The sequence below is a fragment of the Heptranchias perlo genome, unplaced genomic scaffold (genome assembly GCF_035084215.1).
Source record: "Heptranchias perlo isolate sHepPer1 unplaced genomic scaffold, sHepPer1.hap1 HAP1_SCAFFOLD_44, whole genome shotgun sequence".
In the NCBI taxonomy this organism is placed as follows: domain Eukaryota; kingdom Metazoa; phylum Chordata; class Chondrichthyes; order Hexanchiformes; family Hexanchidae; genus Heptranchias; species Heptranchias perlo.
This window is the reverse complement of record NW_027139453.1, coordinates 11,391,574-11,413,704: the sequence shown is the minus strand read 5'-3', so window position 1 is coordinate 11,413,704 and position 22,131 is coordinate 11,391,574. Positions and strand designations below refer to the sequence as shown.

The 22,131-nt window shown below is 45.7% G+C and overlaps 1 long non-coding RNA gene across 13 annotated transcripts in view; it reads right to left on the bottom strand.

Moving 5' to 3' along the window:
- Positions 1-22,131, bottom strand: part of LOC137312936 (uncharacterized) — a 142,194-nt gene that overhangs the window by 44,611 nt on the left and 75,452 nt on the right. For 12 of the 13 annotated variants that reach the window (XR_010960928.1, XR_010960926.1, XR_010960931.1 and 9 more), the window contains 2 exons: positions 18,297-18,462; positions 3,096-3,265 (listed from right to left, as the gene is read on the bottom strand). This is a non-coding gene — a long non-coding RNA (uncharacterized lncRNA). Of the gene's footprint in view, positions 1-3,095; positions 3,266-6,546; positions 6,720-18,296; positions 18,463-22,131 lie in introns of all 13 variants that reach the window. The other variant, XR_010960938.1, reaches the window with a different exon arrangement.

Genomic DNA, 22,131 nt, shown 5'->3' with positions numbered 1-22,131 from the left:
TGAATGGGGAGAGACATGGAGTGGGTGAGAGGGTGAGAGAGAGAGAGAGATGAATGGGGAGAGACATGGAGTGGGTGAGAGAGTGAGAGAGAGAGAGAGGAATGGGGAGAGACATGGAGTGGGTGAGAGGGTGAGAGAGAGAGAGAGATGAATGGGGAGAGACATGGAGTGGGTGAGAGGGTGAGAGCGAGTACGGAGCGAGGAGAGTGCGACATACAGAGTGAGAGAGGCCGAGAGAGAGAAAGGGAGAGAGGAAGGAGTTAGAAAGCGAGCTGAGGGAGAGTACGAGCAGAGAGCGAGGAGGGTGTGACGCAGAGAGAGAGAGAGAGTTGTCCAGGAGAGGGACAGGGAAAGAGAGAGAAACTCCCACCTACCGATCTTGTCCCCATTTCACTCAACACAACCACCCAAACCTTCTCACAATATTCCTCAACAAAACTTATCACCTTCTCACCATATCCATCAACCCCACCTACCGAATTTCTGCCCACATCCCTCAACCCCACCTACACACATTCAGACAATATCCATCAATACCCTCCAACCCACATTCTCCACATTTCCCTCAAACTCCACCTAATCACCTTCTCCACAAATACCTGACACACGGCGACCCAACTTCTCTCCATATCCCGCATTCCTTCCTACCATCCTTCTCCCAAGATCACTGTAACCCACCTAACCTGTTTCTTACAATTTCTGTCAATCATAACCGACCCCCTTTATTCATATTTCCCACAATCACACTTAACCATCTCCTCACCATATCCGTCCACCACACCGACCACTTTCTCCCCATATTTCTCAATCCCCACCGACACACATTCTCCACATATCGCTCAACCACACCTAACCACCGTCATACAAAATCCCACAATTCCCAACGACCAATCTTCCCCCCATATCCCTCATTGCCCACCGACCTATCTTACTCCCATATCCCTCAATCCCAACCTACCCACATTCTCTCCTTATTCCTCAATCCCACCTGCACAACTTCTCACCCTATCCCTCAAACCCCAGTTACCCAAAATATCACCATATCCCTCAGTACAAACTAACCAACTCCCAATAACACTCAAATCACAGCTGCACAACTCTCTCCGTAACACTCAACCCCAACTGCCCACATTCTCACAACATCACTCAATCCCCACCAACACACCATGCCAACATATCCCTCAATCCCATCTACCCAACTTCTGACCATGTCAGTCAATCCCAACTAACCACATTCCGAGATCCCTCAATCAACATCCATGCACTTTAAACCCATATCCCTCAATCCCACCAAACCAACTTCTCAGCATAGTCCTCAATCCCCACGTAACCACCTTCCTTCCTTATACCACAAACGCACCATCTCAGCAGATCATTCAAACACACCCAACCACCTTCTAACAATATCCATTAATTACCACTTAACCACCCTCTCACCATATCCGTCAACCGCACCTACAAACATTCTACCCATATCCCTCAATCCCGACTTACTCAGCAACTCCCCATATCACTGTATCCCACCGACCCGCATTCACAAAAATCCCTCAATCCACAACTACCTCTCTTATCCCTGAACCCCCTATTGACGTATTTCCGCCATATCCTTCAATTCCCACTTCATCATGGGTGACTTTAATTCACATATATACTGGCCAAACCAAATTAGCAATATTACTTTGGAGCATTAAATTATGGAGTGTGTACGAGATGATATTTTAGACCAGTATGTTGAGGAGCTAATCTGGGAACAGGCTATCCAAGATTGGGTGTTGTGCATTGAGAAGCGGTTAATTAATAACCTTGTTGTGCTGGGTGCTTTCGGGAAGAGTGACCGCAACATGATAAAATTATTCATTCAGATACAAAGTGAAGTCGTGCAATCCGAAACTAGGGTACTAAATCTCAACAAAGGAAACTTAGAAGTTATGAGGAGTGAGTTGGCAATGATAGATTGGGAACCTTCATTGAAAGGCATGACGGTGGATCGGCAATGGCTGACATTTAAAAAACGAATGCATGAATTGCAACAGTTATACATTCCAATCTGGCACAAAAAAGACAAAAGGAAACGAGGTCCAAACACGGCAAACAAAAGAAATTATGGATAGGATGAGACCCAAAGAGGAGTCATATAAATTTGCCAGAAAATGCAGCAAGCCTGAGGATTGGGAGCTGTTTAGAATTGAGCAAAAACGAGCCAAGAGATTGATTAAGAGGGAAAAATAGAGTATGAGTGTGAACTTGCAAGGAACATAAAAGCGGGTTGTAAGAACTTCACAAGAGGGAATATGATATTGAGATAGAGGATCAGCCATGATCATATTGAATGGTGGAGCAGGCTCGAAGAGCCGAATGGCCGATTCCTGCTCCGATTATCTATGATGTCAGATCGACCGTCCATTACACACCCTGCCACATTTTCACTTCGATTCCATTGAAAATAATTGACAGAATATTATGGGCTGATTGCCTGCAATTTCCTAAAGTACTCTCCCGGGGAGTGACGCTCCACAGCAAGTTCCACTGCCCGGATTGTGAGTCCGCTGAAGGTCGAATTAACCCCCGGTGATTAATGGGGGTGAACAAAACCCTGCACGGCCTCGGTTTCGCGCTCTCCACAGTTTGTTTGATTAGTTTCCCTGTTCGGGTCTTACACATTTTGACCATTTTAAAATTTTTGTTCTTGAAATGGCTCTCATTTACTCCGCAGATATTTTTGTCATCTCTCAATTTCTTAATATCCTGAAGTAGATTCCAGGTCAGTCAACTCATGAAATTCCCACTAACTCCTGTTTGTCTCGTCCGTTCTGTCCTTTTCCCAGTTCCACTAAAACTGTTTCACTTTTTTTCAGTCCACACTAGAGTTATACCTGAACCGTCACCCTGTCCTTTGTGCATATACTGACCGATCCGCTGGGTATTTTCACCTCTTCCATTCATTGTTTCAGATTCACAATAAATGCAGTTTGAACCATTTCTTTGCAGTTTGGTCTGCTTCTCTTCTGTTACCTTCTATGATCCTAAGATCTGATATCCTGTTAGTTTTGTGATGTTTAAATAATCCAAACTCATCCTGTTCCCCTCCCACTTACCCGATGTTCTTGTCCACTGAAATGCCTCTCGTATGTTGACAACAAGCTGACTCCGTCCACCCCTTCTTCAACTTCCTGTTCCAGTCTGTCCCGGTAGAATTTCGTTGACTGACTGGATCAGTTGGTAAACGTCAGACTTTGTCAAGAACTCAGTGATCGCGATGTTCGGTCTGTGAACAACAATTGAGAAAACGAAACACATTATCGACCTTCCATCCAGGCGGCTACAATTCCTCTGACACCAAACGGCTGAAGCCTCCTGTGAGCCACGTTATCAAATAACTTCTGAAAACCCATATATGCCGCATGTGTTAAAATTCATTGACCGATATAGTCACGTCTCAACAAAAGCTGTGTCAAATTTGTCAAATACAAAGTCAAATGTCCACAGTTAATCCGTTCTAAACTTCCCCGAATCTGAAATGCTCACTAATTACGTGTCTGTTCAAAAGGGGTGTAATGTCAGTCCCTGATCATTCTGTGTCTGTTTGAAAGGCGTGTACTGTCAGTCCCGGATCATTCTGTGTCGTTTTTAAAGGGTTGAGCTATCAGCCCCAGATCATTCAGTGTCTGTTTAAAAGGGGTCTACTGTCAATCCCGGATCATTCTGTGTCTGTTTGAAAGGCTTGTACTGTCAGTCCCGGATCATTCTGTGTCGTTTTTCAAGGGTTGTGCTATCAGAACCGGAACATTCTGTGCCGGTTTGAAATGGGTGTGCTGTCAGTCCCGCATCAGAGAATCAAGTTGCTGTTCAGAGCTGAACCCAGAGACGGCTCGATCACACTCGAGATCACAAGGAACTGAAACGAACTGGGGCATGAAAAACTTTCACTTCATGAAAAAGTTCTTCAAACAGGAAGTATTGACCCGACACAGAAATACGGAGATCAGAGGAGCATGGAGCTCGGGCAAAGCAGTTATGATGGGAGATTTTAATTTTCACATAGACTGAGACACAAAGGCAATACATTTCTAGAATGCATCCAGGACAGTTTTCTGAAACAATATCATAGAACTGAGAGGTTACACATGCCAGGAAAGAGAGAAAAAGCTGGGGCTCTTTTCTCTGGAAAAGAGAAGACTGAGGAGTTACGTGATAGAGTTTTTTTAAGATTAATGATCTGTTTGATAGTTTAGACCTGGAGAAGATGTTTCCACTTGAAGGGGAGACCAGAACCACGGGTCATTATTATAAGATAGTCACCAATAAATCGAATTGAATCGAATAATGAATTCAGTAAAAAGTTCTTAACCCAGTGACTGGTGAGAATGTAAAACTCGCTCCCACGAAGTGCAGTTGAGAAGGATCGCAAAGATGCATTTAAGGGGAATCTGGATAAACAGATTAGAGAGAAAGAACATAAGAACATAAAAATTGGGAGCAGGAGTACGCCATCCAGCCCCTCGATCCTGCTCCACCATTCAATCAGATCATGCTTCATCTTCTACCTCAACTCCACTTTCCCGCCCGATCCCCAAATCCCTTGAATCCCATCGAGCCCAAAATTCTATCAATTCCAGCCTTGAATATACTCAACGACTCAGTATCCACAGTCCTCTGGGGAGAGTATTCCAATGATTCACATCGCTCTGAGTGAATAAATTCCTCCTCATCTCAGTCTTACATGGCCGACCCCTTATTTGAAGACAATTTCCCCTTGTCCTAGACTCGACAGCCAAAGGAAACAATCTCTCCGGATCTATCCTGTCAAGCCCCCTCAGAATCTTATGTTCTATTTTATGTTTCAATGAGATGACAGAGGAATAGATGGACATGTTGATGGGGTTAGATGGAGAAGGATCGGCCTGGGGTCGTTGAGAGCTTCAGCACCGGCATGGACCTATTGGGCTGTATGGCCTGTTTCTGAGCTGTGCAGTCCACGTAATTCTGGAATCTTAGCCTACATTCGGCCCGTCATGCCTGTGCTAGCTTCTTGAAAGAACTGCCCAATTTCGTCCTACAACCCAGCGATTCCCCCATCAACCTGCAAATTATTCCTCTTCAATGACATGTTCAATTGCCTTTTGAAAGTGCCAATGGAATGTGGTTCCACCGCTCTTTTAGGTATTGCATTCCATATCACATCAAATCATGCTGAAAAAAATGTTTCTTCTTTTCCCATCGAGATATATTGCCAATTAATTTTATCTCACAGAGGCGCGGGAGAGAGAGAGAGAGTAGAGTGCGTGAGAAAGACAGAGTAGAAGGAGACAGAGAGGGTACAGACAGAGAGAGTGGGAGATGCAGGAGAGTAAGGTGTGGAAGAGAGATAGAGAGAGAGAGAGAGTAGAAGGAGACAGAGAGAGTACAGACAGAGAGTGTACGAGAGACAGAGATAGTGAGAGGAGAGAGGGGTGAGAAAGTGAGAAAGAGAGAGAGTAGAAGAAGACGGAGAGGGTAGAGGGATAAAGGGGAAGAGAGGATGAGACAGAGACAAGAGGAAGATCAGGAGAACACAAGAAGATAAAAGAGACAATGGGGAAGGCAGAGAACGATCACACGAGAGTGAGAGAGACCGACAGAGGGACAGAGAGAGGGAGAGAAACAGACAGAGAGTGAAACAGGGGAGAGACGGACGGAGAGTGTGAGAGACAGTGACAGAGCGAGTGACAGAGACTGGTCACGGAGAGAGAGAGTAGAGAGAGAGAGATCGAGAGAGAGAGAGAAACAATCAGGATCACAGCATCACAGGGCGTTGGAATCACCGAGAATGGGGGAAGACAATGATTTGTGGGGAAGGCCCAGGCTTCATCCCAGTCTCTGTTGGTAGATCTCACCCGGTGTGTGACTGACACACACACACACAGAATGGGAGAGTGTAGAGGGAGCTTTACTCTGTATCCAAACTCTGTTATTCATGTCCTGAGAGTGTTTGAAGGGATAGTGCAGATGGAGCGTAACTCTCTATCTAACTTGTGCTCTACCTGCCCTGGGAGTATTTGACGGGACACTCTGGAGGGGTTTTCACTCCTTATCTAATCCGTGCTGTACATGTCTTGTGAGTTTTTGATGGGACAGTGTCTAGGGGGATTTAATCTGTATCTAACCGGTGCTGCACCTATCCTGGAAGTAGTTGACGGGACACTCTGGGGGGGTTTTCGCTCTGTATCTAACCCGTGCTGTACCTGCCCTGGGAGTGTTTGATGGGACAGTGTAGAGGGAGCTTTACTCTGTATGTAACTCGTGCTGGACCTGCCCTGGGAGTGTTTGATGGGACAGTGTAGTGGGGGCTTTACTCTGTATCTAACCTGTGCTGTACCTGCCAGGGGAGTGTTTGATGGGACAGTGTAGAGGGGCTGTACTCTGTATCTAACCCGTGCTGTTTCCAACGTTTGAACAGTTTAGACTGAGGTGGTTCATATTCCTCATGCCTCACATTCCTAAGCATTAAACACTGTGACAGTGTTTTACTTTGCTCCGCCCTGTTACTGTAAAATTCTCTCTGATCACCTCAGAATGTTCTGCCTCTCGCATGGATCCGTGTTCCACCGGCAGATGCTCCACAGGTCAGTGCTGAGTCTGGTTATTGTACCGTGGGGTTTATCACTGCCAGTCCACGTCATGTCCTCCCGTCACAGGCCGAACCCACCGACTCCATCCCTCTCCCTGGACACCGTCTGATGCTGAAACAGACCATTATCAATCTTTGACGTCCGATTTGAACCTGAGCTGAGATTCCGACCACATATTCTCTCCATCACCAAGTCCGCTGAATTCCATCTCTGTAATTCGCCCTTCTCCGCTCCTGCCTCTTCTCATCTATTGCTGAAACCCTTATCCGTGCCTCAGTTACCTCGAGACTGGACTATACCAATGCTCTTATGCCAACCTCCATCATACACCCTTCATTAACTTCAGCTCATCCAAAACTCAGCTGCCCGTATCCTAATTCGCACAAAGTTTGGTTCAATCATCACCCCCTGTGTTCGCATTGGCTCACGGTCCGGCAACGCCTCGATTTGAAAATTCTCATCGTTGTGTTCAAAACCTTCCACGGCCATCGCTCCCCCTATTTCTGTAACCTCCAACAAGACTACAACCCCATCGTCCCCCACTGAGGTCTCGGCGCTCCTCCCATTCAGGTCCATCGCGCATCCCCGATTTCCTGCACTGCACCATTGGCGGCCGTGTCTTCAGTTGCCTGGTCCATAAGCTCTGCTATTTCCTGCCTCTGATTCACTCTCCTCCTTTATGACGCTACTTAAAATGCACCTTCTCACGATATCCCTCAATCCACAACTGCCCACCTTCTCCTCATATCACTAAACACCACATACATGCCTTCTCCTCATATCCCTTAATCGCTAATTGCAAACCTTCTCTCCCAATCCCTAAACCCGACCTATCCACCGTCTCAAAATATCCCTCAATCCCTACCTACCCACCTTCCTACCTTCCAACCATGTCCTTCAATCCCCAACGAGCAACCTTATCCCCATATCACTAATTCCAACCTACCCAATTTCTACCCATTTTCCTTAATCTCACCGATCCATCGTCTGACCATATTCCTCCCTCTCACCTACCAACCTTCTCCCCTTATCCCTCAGTCCCACCGACCCACCTTCTCAAGAGTTCAGAACGTTCTCCCCTGATAAAGGTGAGTTTGGAGACTCAGAATCACTCCCAGGAGTATTCCAGTTTCTGAATGGGTAAAAAGAGCTATTTTGTTCCTGATACTCAAACTTTCCCTCCAACTCTGAATCAGCTCCCACACGAACCTGGTTTCCGTAACTGCCCTCTGAACTATGGCCTCGGTATCAGACAGGCGCACCGAGCCCAGACGGGCCTGCAAAGTCCTTCTCACTAACGACTGGGAACTGGTGCCAAAGTTGGGAGATCTGTCCAACAGACTCGTCAAGCAATAAGCTGACATCGTCATTATGAGCCGAGGCTCAGTAGTCAGCATTTGGCCTCATAGTAAGAAGGCCCTGGGCTCGGACCCCACATACACCAGAGACTTGAGCATCTTAATCCAGGTCGACAATTTCCTATGCCAGTACTGTGGGAGCGCCGCATGCTCAGAGGGTCAGTACTGAGGGAATGCTGCACTGTCAGAGGAGCAATACTGAGGAAGCGCCGCACGGTCGGAGAATCAGTAATGAGGGAGTGTTGCACTTTCGGAGGGACAGTAAAGTGGGAGTGCTGCACTGTCGGATGGTCAGGACTGAGGGAGTGCTGCACTGTCGGAAGGTCAGTACTGAGGGAGTGTTGCACTGTCGGAAGGTCAGTACTGAGAGAGCGCTGCAGTGTTGGAAGGTCAGTACTGAGGGAGGGCTGTACTCTTTGAAGTGTCGTCATTTGGATGAGATGTTAAACCGAGTGCGCTCATCTCAGTCTTCAATGGCCGACCCCTTATCTGGGGAATGGGGAATGAATATTCCCCAATGTTCTAGATTCGCCAGTCAGTGGTGTCACCATCTATCCTGTCAAGTCCCCTCAGAATACTATATGTTTCTATGAGATGAGAAAGGAATATGAAATATTGATGGGGTTAGATGAAGAAGGGTGGTGGGAGGCTCGTGTGGAACATAAACCCCGGCATGTATCTATTGTGCCGAATGGCCTGTTTCTCAGCTGTACAGTCTAAGTTTTTTCTGGAAACTTAGCATATATTGGGCCCATCATGCCTGTGCTCGTTCTTTGAAAGAACTCCCCAATTTAGTCCAACACACCAGATTTTGCCCCATAACCCTGCAAACTAGTCCTCTTCAATGATATGCCCACTTGCCTTTAAAAAGAGCCTGTGGAATGTGATTCGACCGCTCTTTCAGGAAATGCATTCTAAATCATAATAAACCTCAGTGAAAAAATGTTTTCAAATTTACCCGAGATCTTTGGCTAATTATTTTGTTATCACAGAGAGGAGAGCTGAAGAAAGAATATAGAGCTGAAGAAAGAGGGAGAGTTTATCGAGAGACAGAACTAGTATAGTGAGAGAGAGAGCAGGAGAGAGAAAGAAACATCGGGAGAATCAGGTGAGAAAGAGAGAGAGAGTGAGAGGGGATGAGATGGGGTAAGAGAGAGAGAAGGTGAGCACAAGAAGAGAAACAGAGACAGAGGGGAAGACAGAGAAAGATAAGTGGGTTAAGGAGAGAGACCGACACAGGGCCAGAGAGAGAAAAAATAAATCAGAGAGAGAAATAAAAACAGGGAAGACAAACAGAGAGAGTGACGATTAGCTCAGGTGGTGAGAGCGTGATATTAATGCCACAAAGGGCGCAGGTTTGATCCCTGTAAGGACCATGAACGTTCTTTTTATGAAGAGCGCAGTTTCCACTCTTAATTTTAGACTGCGAGCGAATTATAAATGCAAAGTTTGGAAGTAAATTCACTCAGAACAGAGCATCGGAGAAGCATTTTCATGTTGGTGCTGTCAGTCCCGGATCATTCTGTGTCTGTTTAAAAGGGGTGAGCTGTCAGTCCAGGATCATTCTGTGTCTGTTTTACTGGGATGTGCTGTCAGTCCCGGATCATTCTGCGTCTGTTTTAAAGGGGTGAGCTGTCAGTCCAGGATCATCCTGTGTCTGTTTTAAAGTGGTGCGCTGTCAGTCCCGCATCATTATGTGACTGTTTATGAGGGGTGTGCTGTCAGTCCAGGATCATACTGTATCTGTTTTAAAGGGGTGTGCTGTCAGTCCTGGATCACAGACTCAAGTTACTGTTGAGAGCCTGAAACCGTCGACGGCTCGATCACACTGGAGATCACAACCCACTGTGCGGAACTGGGGCATGAAAAGGTTTAATGAATGAAACAAATACTTCAAACAGGAAGAATTGAGCCCCCACAGAAATACGGAGATCAGAGGAGCCTGTCGCTAAGGCAAAGCAGTTATGAATGGAGATTTCAATTTTCCCATTGTCTGCGTTATCGTGCATTTCGGACAGTTTACCGAAACAATATCATAGAACGGGGATGATATAACTATCACGAAACGGAGAACAAGCTTGAAAAGAAAAGACTGAGGAGTGACCTGATAGAAATCTTTAAGTTTAATGACAGGTTCGACAGGGTGGACGGAGAGAAAATTATTTCATCCGCGAGTGAGAGCAGACAAGGGGTTACAAATCGAAGCTGGTCACTGATAAATCCAACATTAATTCAGGAGACACTCCTTTACCCAAGGAGTGGTGAGAGTGAGCAACTCGCGACTACAAGTGAGTTGAGGCGACGAGCAAAGATGCTGCTAAGATTAAGCGAGATAAACACACGAGGGAAAAAGGGAATAGAAGGATATGTTGATTGGGTTCGATGAAGAAGGGTGAAAGGAGGATCATCTGCAGCATGAGCAACGGCATGGACTCTTTGGGACGAATGGCTTGTTTCTGTGCCGTACAGTGTATGTAGGGGGTAAGAGAAAGAGGGAGAGTAAAGGGAGAAAGAGAGAGTAGAGGGAGAGAGAGAGAGAACACGAGAGAGACAGACAGAGACAGAGAGAGAAAGAGATGGAGTTTGAGGAACAGAATATCGAGAAAGATAGGAGGGATAAGTAAATTGATACAGAAGGAAATGTTTTGGAAATGCCTGTGGGCTATTGGCAGCTAAACGAAAGCCACTTGTTGCTGCTTCAATGGATTTGTTCCAGGAAGAATTTCGACAAAAACAGCAATTTGTATCTTAACATCAATCGGACTGAGAGAGTGGAGCAGACATAGAATGAAGGGAGAATGACCGAGAATGGGGGAAGGCATTGATCTCTGGGAAAGGCCCAGGCTCCATCCCGGTCTCCGTTCGTAGATATCGCCTGGTGTGGGATTGAGACCCACACACAGAGCATGGGAGAGTGCAGAGGGACTTTTACTCTGTATCTAACCTGTGTTGTAACTCCCCCGGGAGTGTTTGATGGGACAGTGTTAAAGGAGCTTTACTCTGTATCTATCCGTTGTTGGACCTGCCCTGGGACGGTTTGATGGAAGACTGCAGTCATCTGTTACGAACCCCAACTTCACCTGCCCTAGGAGTGCTTGATGTGACATTCTAGAGGGTGCTTTACTCTATATCTGACCCATTTTATACCTGTCCTGGGCACAGTTTAAACTAAGGTGGTTGGTATTTCCCATGCCTCATATTCCAAAGCATTAATTCATTGACAGTGTCTCTGTTGGTGAGCCCTGTTATTACAAGCATCTTTCTGTTCACACCGGAAGGTTCTGTCTCTCACTTGTGTTCTGTTACTCGAGCAGTTCTATCACAGGTCAGTGCTGAGTGTGGCAATTGTATCATGGTGGGGGTGCATCATTCCCAGGCCCACCATCGTGCAGACACAGAGAAAGTAGATCGTAGTCCAGACACTGAGAATTGAGATCAACCAGACATTCAGAGAGGAGATCACAGTCCAGACACTGAGAGAGGCGATCACTGACCAGACATTGAGAGAGGAGATCACAGTCCAGACAGTGAGAGAGGCGATCACAGTCCAGACAGTGAGAGAGGCGATCACAGTCCAGACACTGAGAGAGGAGATCAGAGTCCCGACACTGAGAGAGTGGATCACAGTCCAGCCATGAGAGAGGAGTTCACAGTACAGACACTGAGAATATCAGGAGCAAAATTTTAAAAAAATGCACTCAAGGGTTATAATCTCTGGATTATTACCTGAGCCAGGTGCAAATAGTCGGAGGGATAAGCAGATTTGGGAGGAGAACACATGGATGAAAGAGTGGTTCCATTTCGTGGTACACTGGCACCTATAATAAGACAGGATGGAACTGTACCGTTGGGAGCGGCTCCACCTGACCCGGGCGGGGGCCAGGATCCCAGCGCGAAGGATAAATCGGGCTTTAAACGAGTAAATGGGGTGTGGGGCTCAGTTGGAAAGTAATATAAATAACAATTGTAGAACAAAAGGGAAGAGACTATCGTCAGAAATTTTGCTTTGAGCACTGAAGGTAAAGGAAAAATTGAAAGATGTAAAGTAATTAAATCGGGAGGGAGAAACAAGGAAAGTGTGAGAAATACAATATTACAATATGGGTAGGGTGTGTGGCCCAAATAAGAGTTCTTTATACAAACGCATGGAGTATAAGCAACGAATTGAATGAAACGCGGGCACAAATTCAACCTGCAGGGTACGAAATGGTAGCCATGACTGAGGCATGGCTGCACAACAGTCAGCAATGGGAACTGAATATACCAGGTTATAATGTCTTTTGGAAGGATAGGAGAACTGGTGGAGGGGGAGGAGTATCCTGAGTGATTAAGGATGAAAATTCTTCATTGATAAGAGAGGATACAACGATAGGTAAGCAGGCAGTGGAAACTTTATTGGAAGAATTAGGAAATAGAAAAGGAATTAAGAACAAAGTGGGAGTTGTGTATAGACCCTCTTGTAGCAGCTGTGAAGCGGCAGAATGTATAAATGCGGAGATTAGACAAGCAGTGTGTTTGTAAAAGGTATAGATTTTAACTTTCTTATAGATTGCGATAAACAGACGAGCTCATGTCAGAAAGGTAACGAATTTCTTGAGTAAGTTCAGGAAAGATTTCTGCAACAATATATCCGAGGACCAACAAGGGGGTGGGCCATACTAGAATTAATAATGAGTGATGGGGCAGATTAGTTAATAGCCTAACGGTGCCTGAACATTTATTAAATTTGAAAACTGCACATGTCACTCCACTAATTAAGAAAGGTGACAGAAGGAAAGCAGGGAATTATAGACCAGTTCGCCAAACACCTGTTTTCGAGAAATCACTCGAGTCTCTAATGAAGGATAGTGACTGAACACCTTGAACATTTTCAGCTGATCAGTAAGAACCTTTATGGATTTTGTTTTGAAGAGGTGACTAAAGTAGTGGACAGGGGATTGTCAATGGAGTTTGTTTAAATGGACTTCCAAAAGGCATTCGATAAAGTCCCTCAGAAGAGACTGTTCGCTAAAGTTGAAGCTGATGGAATTTAGGGGAAATGATTGACCTGGATAGGAAATTGGCAGAGCGGCAGGAGACATTGGGCCAGAAATCGCTACGAGCGGCGAGGCAACGCTCACTGCAGCTACTGCGAATTAAATTAACAAAAATACTGACTGTAGGCTCTGTGGCGATCAATTGCTTGAATTTGAACTTTACAAAAATTGTGCTCTATCAACCCAGCCTCTGAGCAGCGTGATTTGCTGCGCAGCTGGATAGGTGTGTGAGGAGAAGACACGACCACAAAAATCGGTAAGGACGAGAATAACTGCCCACAGAATCAGGCTGCATTGCTCAAACAATCAAGCAGACTTAATTCCTTTAAAGGTAGCATTCTGTATGGCATTCTAAATTTTAAAAAAATCAAAAACCAAAGAAATAATTGAATTAAATTAAAGAGACAGAAGGGAAATGTTTGAAAAATAATGTTGTAATTTTAATTGTTCTTCAATGACGAAAAACTAATAAAATAAAGAGGAACATGAGAGTCCTCGTTTATAAAAGTTAATCTTTACTTGTTTGGCAGTCATTAAAACTTACCGAGCTGTTAAAATTCATTTTGGACTTTGTATTAACTAGAATGAGACGTGGACTTCAAGGGTTAAATAATGAAGTGAGATTTCACAAACTAGGGTTGCATTCTCTGGAATTTAGAAGATTAAGGGGTAATTTGTTCGAAGTTTTCAAGATATTTAGGTGAAATGATAGGGTGGATAGAGAGAAATTAGATCCGCTGGTTGGGGAGTCCAGCACTCGGGGTCTGAGAACAAAAATTGGAGGCAGAACTTTCAGGAGTGAAGTTATGAAACACTTCTACACGCAAAGGGTGGGAGATGTTTGGAACTCTCTTCTGCAAACGGAAGTTGATGTTAGCTCAATTGATAATTTTAAATCTGAGGTTGTTAGATTTTTGTTAACTCTGTTAATATTGGGTTTAAGGCGGGTGAATGAAGTTCAGTCAGAGATCCGCCATGATCCCAGTGAATGGCGTAACAGGCTCGAGGGATCAAATGGCTTACCCCTGTTCCGACGTTCCTGGTCAATGTCATCACCCAATCCAATCTTCAGCAGGCGGCGCTGGTGACCAGCAGTGACAGATCAAAGAGAGACAGAGAAAGCGGCAAGAGGAACAGAGACATAAGCAAAAAGGTTGAGAAATTGGGAGAGGGAGTGAGAGCGAAAAATGAAGACATCGACATATAGTTCGGGAGAGCGAACGAGAGAGACAGAGAGGTGACAAAGAGAGATTGAAAAAGAGAGGAGAGAGCAAGAAATAGAGAGAAGTCGGAGAGGCCGAAAGAGAGACAGACAGAGAGTGAGAGAAGAGGATAGAGGGAGAGACGAGGATAGGGGGAGAGATAGCTGAGGGAAAGAGAGAGAGACGCAGAAGGAGACGGAGAAAGAGAGAGAGAGACGAGACGAATGGAGGTGGCGGGGGGAGAGTTATAACGATGGAGAGGGAGACAGAGAGATCGTGATAGAAAGGCAGAGAATCAGCAGAGAGAGAGAGACATAGAGAGACAGAATTATAGAGACAGAGAGATGGTGGGGGAGAAAGAATGAAAGACACAAACAGAGGGAGAAACAGACAGAGAGGGCGGAGGGAGGAAGAAATAGAGGGAGAGACTGAGATGGATCAATGAGTGTAGATGGAGGGAGACAGAGAGAGAGAGTGCGAGTAGAGACAGAGAGAGGAGGGTAGATATAGAGAGACGGGGAAAGAAAGAGATGGTGAAAGAAAATGGAGGGTGAGTGCCTGGAAAACAGAGAATCAGAGGGAAATATTCAGAGGGAGAGAGTGAGAGGGAGATAAAGGGACAGAGTTACACAGTACAGGGCGAGAGACAGAGAGAGAGACAGAGAGATGGGGATGGGACAGAGAGTGTAGTGGCACAGACTGTAGTGCACAGACTGTAGTGGCAGAGTGTCGTGGCAGAGAGAAAGAGAACGAGTAAAAGGGAAGCTTGAAATTGAAGGTGAGATATATAGAAAGGGAGAGAGTTAGTGACTGAGAGAGGTGGAGACCAGAGGTGGAGAGGGAGAGAGATGCAGAGTAGAGGCAGAGAGTGAGGGGAGAGAGTGAAGAACGAAAGAGGATGACACAGTGCAGAGGCAGAGAGACACCAAGAGTGGCAATGACGAGGCGGGGGAGTGACAGAGAGACAGGCAGACAGACTGTGAGAATCTGAAAAATACGGACAGAGAGATAGTGGGGTTGAGGGAGAAAGAAAGAGACAGACAGATGGAGAAACAGACAGAAAGAGAAAGAAACATTGGAGACAGAGAAACGGAAGAGAAATAATGAGAGATGGGGATGAGTCAGAGACAGAGAGAGAGAGAGAGAGAAAGGGGGAGAGACATGGAGTAGAGGGTGATAGCTAGTAAAGAGCGAGGAGAGTGCGACAGAAATAGAGATAGAGGCCGTGAGAGAGAGAGGGAGAGAGGAAGGGGTGAGATAGCGAGCAGAGGGAGAGCACGAGCAGGGAGCGATGAGGGTGAGACACAGAGAGAGAGTGAGGGGTATAGGGAGGGGGACAGGGAAAGAGAGAGAGATTCCCACCGACCGATCTTCTCCCATTTTCACTCAACACAATCACCCAACCTTCTCACAATATCCCTCAACAAAACTTACCACCTTCTCACCATATCCATCAACCCCACCGACCGAATTTCTCCCAACATCACTCAAACCCACCTACACACATTTACACAATATCCATCAATACCCACCTGCACACATTCTCCACATTTCACTCAAACTGCACCTAATCACCTTCTCCACATATAACTGACACACGGCGACCCAACTTCTCCCCATTTCTCGCAATCCCTCTTACCATCCTTCTCCCAAGATCACTCTAACCCACCGAACCACCTTCTCACAATATCTCTCAATCATAACCAACCACCTTTATTAATATTTCCCACAATCACACCTAACCAACTCCTCACCATATCCATCCACCCCACCTACCACCTTCTCCACATATTCCTCAATCCCAACCGACACACCTTCTCCCCATGTCACTCAACCACACCATCCCACCTTCACACAAAATCCCTCAATTCCCAAATACAAATCATCCCCTCATATCCCTCGATCCCAACCGACCCACATTCTCTCCTTATTCCTCAAATCCACCGACACAACTTCTCAACCTATCACTCAAACCCCAGAGACCCAAATTCTCACCATATCCCTCAGTGCAACCTAACCAACTCCCAATAACACTCAAATCACAGCTACACACCTTCTCCCCATAACACTCAACCCCACCTGCCCACATTCTTACAACATCACTCAATCCCCACCAACACACCTTCCCAACATATCCCTCAATCCCATCTACCAACTTCTAACCATGTCAGTCAATCCCAACTAACCACATTCCCAGATCCCTCAATCAACATCCATGCACCTTAACCCCATATACCTCAATCCCACCAACCCAACTTCTCAGCATAGTCCTCAATCCCCACCAAAATACCTTCCTTCCGTATCCCACAAAAGCACCATCTCAGCAGATCATTCAAACACACCCAACCACCTTCTCACTATAACCATTAATTACCACTTAACCACCCTCTCACCATATCCGTCAACCGCACCTACAAACATTCTACCCATATCCCTCAATCCCCACCTACACACCTTCTCCCCATATCACTGAATCCTACCGACCCGCATTCACAAAAATCCCTCAATCCACAACTACCTTTCTTATCCCTGAACCCCCGATTGACGTCTTTTCGCCATATCCTTCAATTCCCACTTAATCATGGGTGACTTTAATTTCCATATATACTGGCCAAACCAAATCAGCAACATTACTTTGGAGCATTAAATTATGTAGTGTGTACGAGATGATATTTTAGACCAGTCTGTTGAGGAGCTCATGTGGGAACAGTCTATCCAAGATTGGGTGTTGTGCATTGAGAAGCGGTTAATTAATAACCTTGTTGTGCGGGGTGCTTTCGGGAAGAGTGACCGTAACATGATAAAATTATTCATTCAGATAAAAAGTGAAGTCGTGCAATCCGAAACTAGGGTACTAAATCGAAACAAAGGAAACGAGGAAGTTATGAGGAGTGAGTTGGCTATGATAGATTGGGAACCTTCATTAAAAGGTACGATGGTGGATAGGCAATGACTGACATTTAATGAACGAATGCATGAATTGCAACAGTTATACATTCCAATCTGGCACAAAAAGACAAAAGGAAACGAGGTCCAAACACGGCAAACAAAAGAAATTATGGATAGGATCAGACCAAAACAGGAGTCATATAAATTTGCCAGAAAATGTAGCAAGCCTGAGGATTGGGATCTGTTCAGAATTGAGCAAAAACGAGCCAAGAGATTGATTAAGAGGGAAAAATAGAGTATGAGTGTGAACTTGCAAGGAACATAAAAGCGGGTTGTAAGAACTTCACAAGAGGGAATATGATATTGAGATTGAGGATCAGCCATGATCATATTGAATGGTGGAGCAGGCTCGGAGGGCCGAATGGCCGACTTCTGCTCCTATTATCTATGATTCGATGACTCGGTTGCCAAGATTTCCACCTTCAGCAGGTGGTGTCAGATCGACCGTCCATTCCACACCCTGCCACATTTTCACTTCGATTCCATTGAAAGTAATTGACAGAATATTATGGGCTGATTGCCTGCAATTTCCTAAAGTGCTCTCCCGGGGAGTGACGCTCCACCGCAAGTTCCACTGCCCGGATTGTGAGTCCGCTGAAGGTCGAATTAACCCCCGGTGTTTAATGGGGGAGAACAAAACCCTGCACGGCCTCGGTTTCGCGCTCTCCACAGTTTGTTTGATTAGTTTCCCTGTTCGGGTCTTACACATTTTGACCATTTTAAATTTTTTGTTCTTGAAATGTCTCTCATTTACTCCGCAGATATTTTTGTCATCTCTCAATTTCTTAATATCCTGAAGTAAATTCCAGGTCAGTCAACTCATGAAATTCCCACTAACTCCTGTTTGTCGCCTCCGTTCTGTCCTTTTCCCAGTTCCACTAAAACTGTTTCACTTTTTTTCAGTCCACACCAGAGTTAGACCTGAACAGTTACCCTGTCCTTTGTCCAGATACTGACCGATCCGCTGGGTATTTTCACCCCTTCCTTTCATTGTTTCAGATTCACAATAATTGCAGTTTGAACCATTTCTTTCCAGTTTGGTCTGCTTCTCTTCTGTTACCTTCTATGATCCTAAGATCTGATATCCTGTTAGTTTTGTGATGTTTAAATAATCCAAACTCATCCTGTTCCCCTCCCACTTACCCGATGTTCTTGTCCACTGAAATGCCTCTCGTATGTTGACAACAAGCTGACTCCGTCCACCACTTCTTCAACTTCCTGTTCCAGTCTGTCCCGGTAGAATTTCGTGAACTGGACCAGTTGGTAACCGTCAGACTTGATCAAGAACTCAGTGATCGCGGTGTTCGGTCTGTGAACAACAATGGAGAAAACTAAACACGTTATCGACCTTCCATCCAGGCGGCTACAATTCCTCTGACACCAAACGGCTGAAGCCTCCTGTGAGCCACGTTATCAAATAACTTCTGAAAACCCATATATGCCGCATGTGTTAAAATCCATTGACCGATATAATCACGTCCCAACAAAAGCTGTGTCAAATTTGTCAAATACAATGTCAAATGTCCACAGTTAATCCGTTCTAAACTTCCCCGAATCTGAAATGCTTACTAATTACGTGTCTGTTCAAAAAAGGGTGTAATGTCAGTCCCTGATCATTCTGTGTCTGTTTGAAAGGCGTGTACTGTCAGTCCCGGATCATTCTGTTTCGTTTTTAAAGGGTTGTGCTATCAGTCCCAGATCATTAATTGTCTGTTTAAAAGGGGTGCACTGTCAGTCCCGGATCATTCTGTGTCTGTTTGAAAGGCGTGTACTGTCAGTCCCGGATCATTCTGTGTCGTTTTTAAAGGGTTGTGCTATCAGTCCCGGATCATTCTGTGCCGGTTTGAAATGGGTGTGCTGTCAGTCCCGGATCAGAGAATCAAGTTGCTGTTCAGACCCAGAGACGGCTCGATCACACTGGAGATCACAACCAACTGAAACGAACTGGGGCATGAAAAGCTTTCACTTAATGAAAAATTCTTCAAACAGGAAGTATTGACCCTGCACAGAAATACGGAGATCATAGGAGCAAAGCAGTTATGATGGGAGATTTTAATTTTCACATAGACTGAGACACAAAGGCAATACATTTCTAGAATGCATCCAGGACAGTTTTCTGAAACAATATCATAGAACTGAGAGGTTACACATGTCAGGAAAGAGAGAAAACCTGGGGCTCTTTTCTCTGGAAAAGAGAAGACTGAGGAGTTACGTGATAGAGTTTTTTAAGATTAATGATCTGTTTGATAGTTTAGACCTGGAGAAGATGTTTCCACTTGAAGGGGAGACCAGAACCAAGGGTCATTATTATAAGATAGTCACCAATAAATCGAATTGAATCGAATAATGAATTCAGTAAAAACTTCTTAACCCAGTGACTGGTGAGAATGTAAAACTCGCTCCCACGAAGTGCAGTTGAGAAGGATCGCAAAGATGCATTTAAGGGGAATCTGGATAAACAGATGAGAGAGAAAGAACATAAGAACATAAAAAGTGGGAGCAGGAGTACGCCATCCAGCCCCTCGATCCTGCTCCACCATTCAATCAGATCATGCTTGATCTTCTACCTCAACTCCACTTTCCCGCCCGGTCCCCAAATCCCTTGAATCCCCTCGAGCCCAAGATTCTATCAATTCCAGCCTTGAATATACTCAACGACTCAGCATCCACAGTCCTCTGGGTAGAGAATTCCAATGATTCACATCCCTCTAAGTGAATAAATTCCTCCTCATCTCAGTCTAACATGGCCGACCCCTTATTTGAAGACAATTTCCCCTTGTCCTAGACTCGACAGCCAAGGGAAACAATCTCTCCGGATCTATCCTGTCAAGCCCCCACAGAATCTTATGTTCTATTTTATATGTTTCAATGTGATGGCAGAGGAACAGATGGACATGTTGATGGGGTTAGATGGAGAAGGATAGGCCTGGGGTCGTTGAGAGCTTCAGCACCGGCATGGACCTATTGGGCTGTATGGCCTGTTTCTGAGCTGTGCAGTCCACGTAATTCTGGAATCTTAGCCTACATTCGGCCCGTCATGCCTGTGCTAGCTTTTTGAAAGAACTGCCCAATTTAGTCCGACACCCCAGCGATTTCTCCATCACCCTGCAAATTATTCCTCTTCAATGACATGTTCAATTGCCTTTTGAAAGTGCCTATGGAATGTGGTTCCACCGCTCTTTTAGGTATTGCATTCCATATCATATCAAATCACGCTGAAAAAAATGTTTCTTCTTTTCCCATCGAGATATATTGCCAATTAATTTTATCTCACAGAGGCGCGGGAGAGAGAGAGAGAGAGAGGAGAGTGCGTGAGAAAGACAGAGTAGAAGGAGACAGAGAGAGTACAGACAGAGAGAGTGGGAGATGCAGGAGAGTAAGGTGTGGAAGAGAGATAGAGAGAGAGAGAGCAGAAGGAGACAGAGAGAGTACAGACAGAGAGTGTACGAGAGACAGAGATAGAGAGAGGAGAGTCGGGTGAGAAAGACAGAAAGAGAGAGAGTAGAAGAAGACAGAGAGGGTAGAGGGATAGAGGGGAAGAGAGGATGAGACAGAGACAAGAGGAAGATCAGGAGAACACGAGAAGATAAAAGAGACAATGGAGAAGGCAGAGAACGACCAAAGGAGAGTGAGGGAGACCGACAGAGGGACAGATAGAGGGTGAGAAACAGACAGAGTGAAACAGGGGAGAGACGGACGGAGAGTGTGAGAGACAAGGACAGAGCGAGTGACAGAGACTGGTCGGGGAGAGAGAGAGTAGAGAGAGAGAGATCGAGAGAGAGAGAGAAACAATCAGGATCACAGCATCACAGGGCGTTGGAATAACCGAAAATGGGGGAAGACAATGATCTGTGTGGAAGGCCCAGGCTTCATCCCAGTCTCTGTTGGTAGATCTCACCCAGTGTGCGGCTCACACCCACACACAGAGAATGGGAGAGTGTAGAGGGAGCTTTACTCTGTATCCAAACTCTGTTATTCATGCCCTGAGAGTGTTTGAAGGGATAGTGTAGATGGAGCGTAACTCTCTGTCTAACTTGTGCTCTACCTGCCCTGGGAGTATTTGACGGGACACTCTGGAGGGGTTTTCACTCCTTATCTAATCCGTTCTGTACCTGTCTTGTGAGTTTTTGATGGGACAGTTTCGAGGGGGAGTTAATCTGTATCGAACCGGTGCTGCACCTATCCTGGAAGTAGTTGACGGGACACTCTGGAGGGGTTTTCACTCTGTATCTAACCCGTGCTGTACATGCCCTGGGAGTGTTTGATGGGACAGTGTAGAGGGAGTTTTACTCTGTATCTAACTCGTGCTGGACCTGCCCTGGGAGTGTTTGATGGGACATTGTAGTGGGGGTTTTACTCTGTATCTAACCTATGCTGTACCTGCCAGAAGAGTGTTTGATGGGACAGTGTAGAGGGAGCTTTACTCTGTATCTAAGCCGTGCTGTTTCCAACGTTTGAACAGTTTAGACTGAGGTGGTTGATATTCCTCATGCCTCACATTCCTAAGCATTAAACACCGTGACAGTGTTTTATTTTGCTCCGCCCTGTTATTGTAAAACTCTCTCTGATCACCTCAGAATGTTCTGCCTCCCGCATGGATCCGTGTTCCACCGGCAGATGCCCCACAGGTCAGTGCTGTGTCTGGTTATTGTACCATGGGGTTTATCACTGCCAGTCCACGTCCTGTCCTCCCGAAACAGGCCGAACCCACCGACTCCATCCCTCTCCCTGATGCTGAAACAGACCATTCACAATCCTTGACGTCCGATTTGACCCTGAGCTGAGATTCCGACCACATATTCTCTCCATCACCAAGTCAGCTGACTTCCATCTCTGTAATTCGCCCGTCTCCGCTCCTGCCTCTTCTCATCTATTGCTGAAACCCTTATCCGTGCCTTCGTTACTTCGAGACTGGACTATTCCAATGCTCTTCTGCCAACCTCCATCATCCACCCTTCATTAACTTCAGCTCATCCAA